The sequence below is a fragment of the Mauremys reevesii genome, linkage group 4 (genome assembly GCF_016161935.1).
Source record: "Mauremys reevesii isolate NIE-2019 linkage group 4, ASM1616193v1, whole genome shotgun sequence".
NCBI classification, from domain to species: domain Eukaryota; kingdom Metazoa; phylum Chordata; order Testudines; family Geoemydidae; genus Mauremys; species Mauremys reevesii.
The window spans coordinates 85,186,970-85,201,499 of NC_052626.1; the positions used below are offsets into that span (position 1 = coordinate 85,186,970).

Below are 14,530 nucleotides of genomic sequence, written 5' to 3' on the forward strand. Positions count from 1 at the left end.
TGTACCCAACCCTGTTTCTGGTTCCTGCTCTGCTCCTGGCTGCCTTACCCCTACCTTCACACCTGTACACATTATGCTCCTGCTCTGTGCTTGATCTTTGCCTCTCCTCCTGCCCTTACGTTTCACCTCCAGTGCTCAGTGACCAGTCATGGCTCCAACACTTGCCTCTGACTTCTGTACCTGGCTCTGGCATTTGGCATCTCAGCTCAGCTTTGATTCCTGATTCTGACTCTGGCTTGACCCCTGCCTCTGGTAACTGGCAATTGGCTCTGGTGCTGACCTTTGGCTCCGTTCCCCAACCTGGATGCCTGATTTGCTCATTAGACCTGACTCCTGCTCTGATAAAGTAAGTGAGACCGCCTACATCTTGGTCCTAACAGCTCTTTCCTATCTCAGTGATGGTTAGTAGTATCTGCCATACTTATTTAATTTGGAATGCCGACAGGGCGAATGGTATTAACAAACAAAATAATTGGCCCACGCTCTAAGGTACTTTAGTTTAATTCAGACCCACCCAATATGAATAGGAGGTGACGTAAGAATCTAGGACCTTGTTTACACTGGGCATTTGCCCCATTACAGCATCAATGGCCAGCAGCTGATGTAGGTGAAGGATTGCAACCCTCTATTGCAGACAAAGCTGCTATAAGATGTGATTTGCACTAGTGCAATTTACCCTGGTTTCAATTAGGAATAAACTGCACCATTGCAAATCTTGGTTTATGTTGGTTTTGCCTGTGTACACTCTTGGTTTGCACCAGTCCAGCCACACAATTCTCTTCTATTCTATACAGGTTCTTACACCACACTCATCACTGTAGATCTGAGTGCCTTCCAGTAGTGCATTAAGCAACATAACTAACATCTGTCACATGCTTGTTCTTTCATCCTCGTTGGAAGTGTGTTCAATGGAGAGTTTTGTTTTGGAATTTAAAATCTTGTTTTTTAATAACATCAGTATATACATACACATGTTTCAGTGTGTTTATGTTAGAGAAGTCAAGGTCAAAAAAGTGTGCCTGACCTTTGGAAGGGAAGGTGGTGAAGTTAGTTCCTGGCCGGGTGTGTGTGTGTGTGTGTTCATTCTGCAGTCTTGGGCCGGCCCCTGAGAAAGCTCCACCCACTGCACAAAGGAGTCTTACCCTTATCATCCTTGCTTTAAGGTCCATACAAGGATTTTTTGTAGATTTCAAGACCATACATTTTAAGAATCTGCCTGCTGACACTCTATCACTGTTGAGCATTTTGAAATATTGACATGTCAGCCCACCCTCCCCATAATCAGTAAGAGTTTGCATCATTTGGTGCATATAAAAGCAAGGCAGAAGATTTCTACCACATGAAATGCGTGTCTTCAACATTTGCAATATAAATAATAATCCATATTTGAATAATAGGGGCATATGAGGAGGGTGTTTGAGAATATAGAATAGACCTCAATTTTCATTTCATTTTAATGTGAAAAATATCCAAGAAGTTGTATTATAACAATAATATTAACCAAATATTGCAGTGGATAGTGGGGGGTACATCTGGAGACAAAGCAATTTCCCCACGTGTGCCTGAAGATGTGCTTATTTTACATTTTCTATAAATGCCTCAGCTGTTGGTGGGTAAGGAGCTGAACTTTGGTGTTGACATGGCAATTTTGCCACTTGTTGCTGCCCATGATTTCTGCCTTGCTTCAACATAGCAACACAATGTGATTTACTGTAGCATGCAGCCAGTTCAATGACGTTGGGCACTGCTGCATTGATGTCACCCAGCAGAGAGAGGGAGTATCCAACTCACAGAATCTTCAACACAGTGCCTCTGTGAGACCAAAATAGGAAGCTACTGTATCACAGCTTGAGAATGCATGGGCAGCTAACAGTCCTGAGTCAATGTTCGGTGTTGTAATGTGGTAGTAATATGGATATCTATTACAGCTCTCTTGCACTGGGGGTTCCATAATCACTAAAGATGTTAGGCCTGGTTCAAGGTATTAGTGCAAGAGTAAAACAAATACCTCAATGTCATCTGATAATATTGGTATGCCCACTGCTTTCTCTTTTGTAACTATCACCATTTATCATACGAAGATGTTGTTGGCGTCATCATGCAGGGTGTCCATATCTTCTCTGTTGACCACCACCTTCCTGGTTTATTTCAATTAGGGTATTGTCTCTGCCTGTGCTTTAGTGAGTCATTGGTGAAACTGTCTTTAATGAGTTCTATACAAGTGATGTCAATCAACTCCTTTTTATTTTCAGTAATTGTCAGACAACTTTCTGTGGTGGTAGCTGTGTACTTATACTCTGCTGATATATTCTGCATGCTTCTGTGGCTCTGCTAGATCTTGTGATTCTTTGTGGTGAAGTTTTTCTACCTGTCAAAGACATGGTATGCATCTCCTGCCACTAGCTTGAGTTCAGTGTAGAGTCTGAAATTGGTCATAAAGTTCTTAATGATCCCGCTTGCTGACCATTGTACTATCCAAAGAACTATGGAATCTTCAATCGCTGTGCAGATTATTTCTCATGAAGTATGTCTAGTTGACACTTCAGTCTAGAGCTGCTTCTTTAGGTTAGACTTAGCCTATGCTGTCCTCATGTAACCAGAGTCATGTAACCTCTTATGAACTTGCTTGTAGGCTTATTACTCTTGAATAGATAAGGTTAGTGTCCGATATCTTTGTTGGATGAACCTGTACGTGTTTTTTTGTCAATATCAGTGCCTCTGCTATCCTTGATATTGTATCCTAGAACCCTGGGCCAGCTATGCTCAAATTCTTGCATTTGGTGAATTTCAATTGTAAGTGTGTTGTAAGTGTACTTTTATTGACGGTGGTGCCACACGAACACTGACAATATTTATTATTGTCGTTGGGTGCTTAGGGATCAATGCACAACTCTAATTTCTTACTAATGGCGTCTCTGTCCCTTGTATCTTCAACAATCCTTGATTTCATTTCTTCTTTGTGGATCTCTTGTATTTATGTCTTATTGGTGCCATCTGTGTTTGCAATGTCTTCCACCAGTCAGCTGCATATGTGGAGGCTAAGAGTCCAGGTCTTGAGAGTCTTTGGTTTCAGGTTGATCCCAACCATGCTGCCATGGCCATGGCCATATCTCATGAAGGTGGTTTCAACGTACATGTCACTCCGTATGTCTTTCCATATTCCTGTAACATGGTGCCTCAAGAAAACAGCTGACCATGTGTTTGATTTATAATCTGTCCAATACTGGGAAACTAATTCTTATGAGTGAATATGTAAGAATATGTAAGAATTTGTTAAGTAAGCTCTGAGAGTACAAAAAGAATATGCCTTGTGTGTTGATTCAGGCATGGGGAAGGAACATATTAGCAAGATATACTACTAGTACAGACACGTACGTACCCCCAGCTAATTATCTTCCATAACAAAGAATTAGTATGAAGTTTTCATTAAAAATAATTGAAATCCAATTAAAGTTGTTTCATTGTCACCTGGCTTGTGAATCAGGAGGGGAGGTGGTAATAAGTGCTCAATATAGTTCAGAATGCTTAATAGTGACAAGATGCCATCAAGCAGTATCTTTGAATTTAGGGTTTTGAAATTCAGAATTCACAAAAAAAGTTTTATGGACACTGAAAAAGGTACTGCCAAAAACTTGCATTTGGCTACCTGATTAAATGTTCCACTGTGCCAGAGGAGTTAAGTTGTAGATCATGGTCTTCATCCTGGAGCTTTAGGCAATATTTCAGATATCCTTGGCCCTAGCTATTGAGTGTCTTGAAGATACAGACTGAAACCTTGAACTTGGATTTGTTCATGGAAGCTTGTGTTCCTGAGGAGGCTTGCTACAGCATTCAGTGCTAGCTGGAGTTTCCTATTGGTTGATGGCTTCATGTCTAGGTACATTACATTGTTGTGGTGCAGCCAAGAGGTGATGATGGCATGAATAACTTAGGGCAGGTCCTCGTTTGCCAGGATGGGATGGAGTTTCTTAGCTAAAATGGAGATAGTAGAAAGCATTTTTCACAGATGCTGCTATGTGAGAGCTTAGTGTCATTGAGAAATCCAGGAGCATTCCAAATGTATAGACTGAATTTACCAATTGTGTATGTGTGCCTTCAACCAAAGGACACTGTGCTGTGCTGCGAACTCTTTAAAATGCTTTCCTCTGCTCACCAGCAGCATCATATCTGTCTTGCTCTGTTTCAGCTTCTTGGTAGTGGTGGTGTGGTTGTACAGGGAGAAGGAAAGGTAGAGCTATGTGTTATCTGCATATAGCTGGCACTTGAGTCCTTGTAGTCTGACCAGATTATTTTGTGGCTGCATGTGTATGTTGAATAGGACCAGAGAGAGAGCTGAACCTTGTGGGACTTCACAAGTGAGGGATCTAATTATAGAGAAGCAGTTTCTTCTCACTGTTTTTTGGGTGCATACCTCCAGGAAGGGCTCAGACCATGTTAGCACTTCCCATGGGATCCCTGCCACCTCTCTCAGGTGATAGTGCTGCATATTGCAGAGAGGTCTATGAGGATGAGCCTGGATGTCAGTCCTTTATCCACTGTCTAAGAGATCAGCCAGCAGTGCCACTAAATAAGTTTCAGTTCCATCTCCTGACCAGAATGTAGAATGTGCTGAGTCTAGGATATGAGCTTCAATCAGAAGAGCTGGAAGTTGGCCTTTGGCTAGCTTCTCTATGAACTTCTTTGGGAATGGTAGGTTTGACACTGGGTGGTAGTTGGCTAGAACTGACAAGTGACTGGTTGCTGAAGGCTGAAATCCCCGAGGTAGACAAAGCCTTGCAATGGTCATTTTTGAAAGTCTTCATTAAAGAGATGCTAAAGTCCAACTTTAATTACCTGTGTACTTTTGTTTGACTTAAGAGATAATGATTTAACAAAAACTTCTGCACACCTTGAATTGCTTACAGATTTAGGGCCAAATTCTTCTCTTGGGCCTTGTCAAATTTTGCTGCCATTGGCATCATCTAACTTTGCTCTTAGAACATGATCTACCATGCTTAAAATGCTTAAAATGTTGATAGCAATCAGCAGGCCATCTACACTAGGGTGGAGATGAACCAGTGCTAGCAACAGTAAGATTTTTTTTTCAAAACAACCCAGATGACAAAGCTTTACTTACATAGAGCTGCATCTGTATAAATGAGAAGTACACCCTTAATGTTTCCATCAGTGGTTGTGAAGAAACATGAACCCCCCATTTCATGTTTTGGCAATTAAAAAAACAAATCAGATTTATCAGGGGGAGTACAACTACAAACTACCCCCTGTTTGGCCTGAATTGTAAGGTTACAATCCATCCTTTACACTGTACGCTGCTTGGGGTAGGTATCATGTATTCCTTTGCAGCTTGCTTGGCACCAAACATCCAGTTGTTAACTAACAATTAATTTATAATAGTTATATTCATCCTGATGTTTAATGAACTCACCAGGCACTTAATAAAAGAGCTCCATAGTGTATAGGCCGTTTCCTTGTTCTTACCAAGCTTTGTATATTTAATTAATCTTGACCAAATACAAGTAGAAACATTTTGGTGGATCAACAAGGAGATGATCAGTAAAGATGATACTGAGCCATGTGAGGGAAGGAAAAAAAGAATGTTGCTGTAATTATTATTTAACATTTGTATTAGAGTAGTGCCTAGAGGCCCCAGCCTGGTTATGGCCCCATTGTGCTCAGTGTTGGACAGACATGTATCAAAAGACAGTCCCTGCCCCCAGCAGTTTTCAATCTAAAGATGTAACAGGTGAGTAAATAAACAAGCCTCTGGGAATGGGAGGAGGCACAAGGTAAGATTAATACAAGACATTTTTTTCATAGACTTGTCTTGCACAATTTGTAATTTTCTAAAATAGGAATAAAAGGTACATCTGCTCTGATGCAACTTAAGGTGTATTTTTTTATTTTGTAAGTTGCATGTAGGTGGTACATAAGAACGGCCATACTGGGTCAGACCAAAGGTCCATCTAGCCCAGTATCCTGTATTTCAACAGTGGCCAATGCCAGGTGCCCTAGAGGGAATGAACAGAACAGGTAATCATCAAGTGATCGTTTGGCTGTCGCTCATTCCCAGCTTCTGGCAAACAGAGGCTAGGGACACCATCCCTCACCATCCTGGCTAATAGCCATTGATGGATCTATCCTCCATGAATTTATCTAGTTGTTTTTTGAACCCTCTTATAGTCTTGGCCTTCACAACATCCTCTGGCAAAGAGTTCCACAGGTTAACCGTGTGTTGTGTGAAGAAATGCTTCCTTTTGTTTATTTTAAACCTGCTGCCTATTAATTTCATTTAGTGACTCCTAGTTCTTGTGTTATAAGAAGGAGTAAATAACATTTCCTTATTTACTTTCTCCACTCTAGTCATGATTTTATAGACCTCAATCATATCCGCCCTTAGTCGTCTCTTTTCCAAGCTGAAAAGTCCCAGTCTTATTAATCTCTCCTCATACAGAAGCCATTCCATACCCCTAATCATTTTAGTTGCCCTTTTCTGAACCTTTTCCAATTCCAATATATCTTTTTGGAGATGGGACAACCACATCTACATGCAGTATTCAAGATGTGGGCGTACTATGAATTTATATAGAGGCAATATGATATTTTCTGTCTTATTATCTATCCTTTTCTTAATGATGCCCAGCATTCTGTTCGCTTTTTTGACTGCCACTGCACTGTGAGTGGATGTTTTTAGAGAACTATCCACAATGATTCCAAGATCTCTTTCTTGAGTGGTAACATCTAATTCAGACCCCATCATTTTATATATGTATAGTTGGGATTATGTTTTCCGATGTGCATTACTTTGCATTTATTAACATTGACTTTCATCTGCCATTTTGTTGCCCAGCCACCCAGTTTTGAGAGATCCTTTTGTAGGTCTTTGCAATCTGCCTGGGACTTAACTATCTTGAGCTGGTAGGATGATGCAACCATAATTTCAACACAGTTCTGGTTACCAAATTTATGGCTTGACAAGATTGTTACCTTTAACACACTCTCACTGGCTGAGTTTTACTTGTTTACTTATTTAGTTTCTGTGGCAGAGTAAGAAGTGACTGCAATTCCTGGCTTGGTACTAAGCATACCCAGATAATGATCAGTTATTTTCAGGGTATATATATTTTAAAAAACAATGAAAACTGGGAAGCTTACAAGTCCTGGTGGGAGTAAGAATTGATTGTCAGTTAAAATTGATTTCTGCAAATCCTATTTATCCTAAACTACACCAGACTCCCCAACCCCCACATTCCGTACAAATGGAGTGGATGACAATTTGATAGTGCTTGGTTGTATTCCCAGAGCAGTGTTCATCAGTGATGCAGAATGTTACTTCACAGGGAGAGAAGAAAACAAAGAAAAGTAGTCACAATGTGGTGGTGTTCCATGGCAAAAATGGACCAGTCCTGCAAACCCACATTTGAGTTTATGTTTATAGGAACAGGGGTTACATACTTTGTAATTCAGAGAAGACCAAAGTAGTTTAGAAAGATATTTAGCTTCTGGTTTTTAAGATGATATTGCAAATATTACAAGCAAGTAGTACAACAATTAAAAGTAAAAATGATTGAAAATGTGTAGCTGTCCTTATAAAAAATAAATTATGAAAATAGATTCCAATCTTGCTTCCATAGTCCAAAAATCAACATAACACTATAAACTGTAGTGTTTTAGACCATTAGGATAGAATGCTATTGAATTAGTAAGGGTATTAGAGTGTGCTTAATTAAATGGAGACAATGTAGCTAAAACTTTTGACCTTCTTCACCCTTGTGAAAATAAACTATGCTACAGAAATGTGCAATTCAGATATGTGGCAAATACTGGAACAGTCCTGGGGGATAGTATGAAAACTGCTAATTTGCTGACATGCGTTTCTGATCCTGTCTGATTCGAAGTACAACGGTATAGGTCTAATCCAAAGCCCGTTACTTTTCATTTACTTCAAAGACTTCTGAATCAGCACCTAAAGGACCCAACTTTATGGGTCCACAAGCTGACAGTGCATCAAGTGACATTGATTTAATCCATGTGTATTAATGCATACCTATACAAATAGAAAAGACTGCATAATAAATGTAGAAATATTATATTTCTGAATTCTAAAGAACCTAGCATCGATAGTGGAAGATATAATATTACAAGTATATTTTCTGTCTTATCTATCAAATTTATTTGCCCATCTATCCTAAATATGTTGGGTCAGATCCTGGGTCCCACTAATGTGTTTTAATTTTGCCAGTGGCAGATCTAATAGCTGTCCTAATTGAGCTGTTCAGGATTCCTTGGGTGTGGTCAAATTCACCACTGGTTTAAAGCTAGAGTGACTGGTTCTACAGCAAGAGTTTCCTAACCTCCTTGACATAGGAGTGTTTTGGGAATGAGATATTCATTGTGGGTGTGGTTGGAGCATATTTGTGGAAGGTGTGGTGAGAATGATCAGTGTCTCTTGAGTCAGAGAGCTCAGAGTTGCCTGCTTCTACAAAGAACACAGCTTTATAGGTAGTTGCTAACTTAGTTGATCTCTCTCTCTCACATTGCAAGTAAGTTGATGGTGATTTTGTGGACCTGTGGGGGGTTAATCTGTGAATTGCTCAGAGTGGGTTTGATGGAGTGGATGAGGTAATGCAGATATGCATGTGTTGCTCAGTGGTGAGTGGTGCTGCCAGAACCATGGTGATAGCAGCAACTCTGCTTCTGCAGCATCTGGAGGACTTTTAGATGATGTGATGGAGCAGGGAGTGGAGAGGATTGACCTGGGGATGTTGACCAGGGTATGACTTCACTTGAGGGATGATACCTGAGCATGCAACCTGAGCCCAGGAGGGGGATGGGCCAGGTGACCACTTCTGCTCGGGAAACTGGACGCAGGCTGGAGGAGGAGGCGGGGTGTGTGGCTGCAGGAGACGGCTGGAGGGGGTTTCAGTTTGGAGTTGGCAGGGGAAATGGAGGAAGACCCAGGGCCAGAGTCCAAGCTCCCTGCCCCCTAGTATGGATCTGCCTCCCAATATGGACCCGGGGCTGGGCTCCAAGCTCCCTGCTCCCCAATATGGACCTTGTCTACTCTGCAAGACCTGTTTTGGACTGTGTTCCTGTTGTCTAAATAAACCTTCTGTTTTACTGGCTGGCTAAGAGTCACAGTGAATCGCAGGAAGTGGGGGATGCAGGGCCTTGTCTCCCCAACACTTCCTGACAACTGGTGTTAGCGGTGGGATCTACTGTGGATGGCGCTTCCTGCAGTAAGTGACTGGAGAGCAGTAAAATGAAAGGGGATTGATGAGGACCAGGCATCCTGAAGGCTCAGAGAGGAGCGGTTTTGGGGGGGCTGAGAATCTACGCGTAAGCCCTGGGACTGTGTGACCAGTGAGAAGGACTGTTGCAGGAACAGGGTCCCCCGGGGACTCCGGCGAGCAGTTCCAGGGGTGGAGAAGTCTGCAGCTTGATGCTGGGAGAGCAGTGGTGACCTGGAGAAGGGCTGGCACACTAGGGGTTCCTCCTGGAAACTGTGGGGAGCTGAGATCACGCAAGCCTGCGAGTCCATGGTAACTACAGTAACTTGGGGCTGGTGGGAAGTTGTATAACCATCGCCTTAAGAGGTACCTGGTCGAACTGTGCAGGCAGAGGGGGCTGCACATTGGGAAACTCACCAAAGAACAGCTGATTGCCCAGCTGGAGGAGGAGGATTGCTCAGATTAACCGATCCCTGTCTCTGAGGAAAGCAGCCCTGCAGATGCAGGGAAGACACCAGGAACTGTCCCGGCAATGGTGTCTGTCCTGGCTGGGAGGGGTTAGACTGCTGCCAAGGGCATCCTGAGACCCCTCCTACCTATGGCTAGTGGAGGGGTTGGAAGGAGCCCAGCGAACACCAAGGGCACCCTGACCCTTGAGGCCAGCAGGGGATCCTTCCAGCGGAGCTCCCCATCGCTGGAGCTGAGGCAGCTGGAATGGGAGAGGGAGCTAAAACTGAAAGAGCTGGAGATGAGGCAGCAGGAACTGCAGGAGGAGCGGGAAGAACGGGAAAAGCAGCAAGAGGATTGTGAAAAGCAGCATCAGCATCAACTGGAGTTGGCGAGGCTGAGGAACAGAGAGCCCCCTGCTGCGGTGAGTGAGGGGGGACCCAGGACTGCATGGAGCTTTGATAAGTGCATCCTGTCCCAGCGTAAGGAAGGGGAGGACATAGATGAATTCCTGATTGCCTTTGAGAAGGCCTGTGAGTTGCACAGGGTTGATCCTGCAGTTAGGCTCCGGTTTCTCACCCCCTTACTGGACCCCAAAGCTGTGGGGCTGTACAGCCGAATGGAAGGGGTGGAGGCAGGAGACTATGAACTGTTCAAAAAGGCACTGCTACATGAGATTGGGAAGACTCCTGAGGCATACCAGAAAAATTCCGGAGTCTGCGTAAAACCCCTGAGGTCACATATCTGGAACTGATCCTCTGAATGCAGAGCTATGTCTACAAGTGGGCAGATGGGGCCCAAACTAAGGAGGACATGGTTAACCTGATTGTACTGGAGCAACTGTATGAAACATTGCCCAGCTGACCTGAGGATGTGGTTGGGGGACAAAAAGCCAGAGGACCTGTGGCGCGCAGGGCAGCTGGCCCATGAGTTGTGGACTGCCGGTCAGGGGGTGGACAGGAGGAGTCCCAAAGGAATAGGCCCACCGTGATGCAGAGAGAGAGTCATCCTGGGATTCCCCAAAGGAGGAATGTGGAGACCACCCTCGCCAGGGGAACAACCGGCATAAGGGCCAACCGCCCGGATCAAGGAGACCAACAAAATGTGATGTGTTATTATTGTGGCCAGAGAGGCCACATACGGACCCAGTGCCCCAAGCTCCAGGACAGACTGGAGCCAAACCTGTACAGGATTAACTGGGTAGAGAGACAGCCAGAGGGGGGCAAGCTTCCCAGGCAGGGTGGGCTGGCAGCTTACCCACTGCTCAGGAGGGAGGAGTTTTCCAGATCAGCTCCTCTGGGGGGGGCTGGATGCTCCGGACCCAAGGTTCTTAGTTTACAGGGTGGGCACAGGGCTGTCCCTGTGGAGCAAGTGCCTTGTTCCCCTAGAGGTGGAGGGGAGGAAGGTCAATGGGTACTGGGACATGGGCACTGAGGTGACGCTGGCCTGGCCGAGGTGGTGGCCCCAGATCAGGTGGTATCCAACACCTACCTGACCCTGATGGGTGTGGGCGGGACCCCATTCAAGGTGCCCGTGGTGAGGGTACATCTGAAATGGGGAGCCAAGGAGGGTGCCAAGGACATGGGGGTGCACCATCATTTGCCCACTGAGGTGTCGATTGTGGGTGACCTAGAGGACTGGACAAGCCTAGAGGCACAGGACACTACCTTGGTGGGGAGGGAGTGCCCGGGGCAAGGCTCAGAGGGAGCGGCTTCAGACCCAGCCTGCGAGAGGGAGCAAGTCTCTGTCTCCTGCCCAGAAAACTGAGATCAGAGGGGTCTATACCGAAAGCTGTTTTCCAACCAGCCAGGACTCACTAATCTGACTGTCCACTGGGTGAAGATGGGATCGCACCTGCCTATAAGATGCTCCCCCTTCCAAGTCACAGGGAAAACTGCTCAAGACTTGGAAAGAGAGGTCAATGACATGCTGGCTTTGGGGATGATCCAGCCATCTTCCAGCCCTTGGGCCTCGCCAGTGGTGCTGGTCCCCAAAAATGATGGGTCAATCCGGTTCTGTGTGGACTATCAGAAGCTCAATGCCATCACTGTATTTGATGCCTACCCCACGTCCAGGCCTGACTAGCTCCGAGACAAGCTGGGAGGAGCTCGCTACCTTACCACCATGGATCTTACAAAGGGCTACTGGCAAGTGCCACTGGATGCAGATGCCAGGCTGAAATCAGCCTTTATCACCCTTCCGTGGCTCTGTGAGTTCCTGACCCTGCCTTTTGGCCTCAAGGGGGTGCCGGCCACCTTCCAGCGCCTGGTGGATCAGCTATTGAGGGGGATGAAGAGCTTTGCCATGGTGTATATTGATGACATCTGTCTCTTTAGCCAGACCTGGGAGGACCATGTGTCCCAGATTAGACAAGTGCTGGACCGACTCCAGGAAGCTGGGCTGACCATAAAAGCGGAGAAGTGCAAGGTGGGGATGGCTGAAGTATCCTATCTGGGCCACTGGGTGGGAAGTGGCTGCCTAAAGCCAGAACCAGCCAAAGTGGAGGTGATCAGAGACTGGCCCATTCCCCAAACTAAAAAGCAGGTCCAAGCCTTTATTGGGATGGTGGGGTATTAGCAAAGATTTGTGCCGCACTTTAGCTCCATAGCCACCCCCATCACTGTGCTATGCAAGAAGGAGAAGCCAGACAAGGTGGTCTGGACCGAGCAGTGCCAGAGGGCTCTCTGTGCGCTGAAGGAGGCTCTGGTCAGTGGTCCAGTTCTGGTAAACACAGACTTTGACAAGCCCTTTATGGTGTTCACTGACGCCTCAGACACGGGGCTGAGTGTGGTGTTAAATCAGGTTGATGAAAAGGAGGAGAGACACCCTATTGTGTACTTGAGAAAGAAGTTGATACCCCAGGAGCAGAACTATGCGGCCATAGAGAAGGAATGCCTAGCAATGGTGTGGGCTCTTAAGAACCTTCAGCCATATCTCGTTGGGCAACACTTCACCGTGTACACCGACCACTCTCCCCTGACCTCGCTACATCAGATGAAAGGAGCCAGTGCCAAGCTCCTGAGGTGGACCCTGCTCCTGCAGGATTATGATACGGACATGGTCCATGTGAAGTGGAGTGCTGATGCATTGTCCTGGAGAGGGGGGCCTGAACTTCTCCAGGTCACTGGTTAGAGTGACCCCGCTCAGTTCAGTCTCGAAGGGGGGAGAGATGTGATGGAGCAGGTAGTGGGGAGGATTGACCTGGGGATATTGCGTGGGAGTTTTGCAGGTACTGTCTGCATGGTGATGAGATATCAGGGTGTGACTTCACTTGAGGGATGATACCTGAGCATGTAATCTGAGCCCAGGAGGGGGATGGGACTAGGTGACACCTTCTGCCCGGGACACTGGACAAAGGCTGGAGGAGGAGCTGGAGGTGTGGATGGAGGGGGTTTCAGTTTGGAGCTGACTGGGGAAACAGAGGAGACCTCTCCCCCAAGGTATTCTGGGAGAGTTTTTTTTTTAATCCCCTTCCACAGCTGGAGATGGGGAAATTGGGTGGGGTGGGCCAGGGCTTTGAGGTAGCACTGAGCATTCTGTCTCTCAGCTGCTTGGCTGGCTGGTTATTGCTCACAGTTTCAGGGTCTAACTGATTATCATATGTGGGGTCAGGAAGGAATTTCTCCCAGGTCAGATTGGCAGTGACTTTGTGGGGCAGGGTGGTTCACCTTTCTCTGCAGTGTATGGATGTGGGTCACTTGCCAAGATTATCCGGATATTTTTCACTTAATCATTTCCCTGACATTGCAGGGGCCTCAAGCACTGGTGCATCTCAAACCTTCCTGTTTTCTGCCTGTGCCATATAACAATCGTGTCTCCTGTAGGCTCTAATACTTCAGACTTGTTTCGATTGTTGGGTTTCATGTGTAGCTGTTGGGTGGTGTTGGTGGCCTGTGATATACAAGAGACCAGACTAGATGATTTAGTAGACCCCACACTAGACAAGAGGGTGTTAAGGAGCTGCTCTGAACTCAGTTGACTTTGCCCGACCACACCTGCAAAGCTTGCACTGGCTTGAGGAGGAACTTAAAAAGGGGAGCACAGTAGGGTCAGTGGAAGGCAGACAGTGGAGGTGAGTTGATTTACATGCTAAACTCCTGGGAAGGAGCCCTGCAGGAGTTCTTGCTGCCTGAGGCCTGGCTGTATTGGTGTGGTATTAGTCTACAAAGAAGGCGCCTGTGACTCTCTGAAGGTCAGAGACTTTATGTTCAGTTCTTCACTTTGCCCTGTGGGAAGAAAGGGGGCTTGTAGGAAGTGATCCAGGGAGGCAGCCACATAGTACCTGAGGGTGCAGGACTTAGCTACCTACCACTGGGCTCTGCATCCAAGCTCAGTCGAGAGAGTGGGCCTGGGCTCTCCTACCACTCGCTAAAGAGGAACAACTATAAAAGCCTATCCCTCAGCGGGAAACCTCGTTGATGGAAGGTCCTGAAGATACAGGAATCTGGACCATGAGACCTCAAGCTAAGTGGGAAGCCCTGAATCCCTCACTTGATCCTGAAAACCACCCTGTTCTTGGACTTCTTATATGTACCCTAAAAGGGGTGGACTTGAAACCATGACCAGGCTGAAGGTCTGAGGCACTGAACAGACAGACCACAAGTCTACAAAATCACCATCAACTTACTTGCAATATGAGAGAGATCAATGAGTCAGCAACTCCCCACAAAGCGGCAGTCTAATTAATGCTGTAATACAGGGCCCATAACACCTCCCTGCTTTTACATCAAAGGATTGGGTTAGCTACAGCATCGCACTGGGAACTCATGTTCAACTCATTGTCTACCATGACCCCTAATTCCTTTTCATTGTCACTGCATTCCAGGATACGGTCCCCTGTTTTGCTTTCCAATCTG

At 45.8% G+C, this 14,530-nt stretch overlaps 1 protein-coding gene across 2 annotated transcripts in view; it reads left to right on the forward strand.

Annotated features, from left to right (window-relative positions):
* Positions 1-14,530, forward strand: part of HTATIP2 (HIV-1 Tat interactive protein 2) — a 96,996-nt gene that overhangs the window by 67,886 nt on the left and 14,580 nt on the right. Inside the window, exon 1 of one of the 2 annotated variants that reach the window (XM_039533549.1) lies at positions 8,366-8,540. The exons of the other annotated variant lie outside the window; for it this stretch is intronic. The gene's annotated coding sequence lies outside the window, so the exon portion shown is untranslated. Of the gene's footprint in view, positions 1-8,365; positions 8,541-14,530 lie in introns of those variants that run through there. 2 annotated transcript variants of the gene reach the window in all.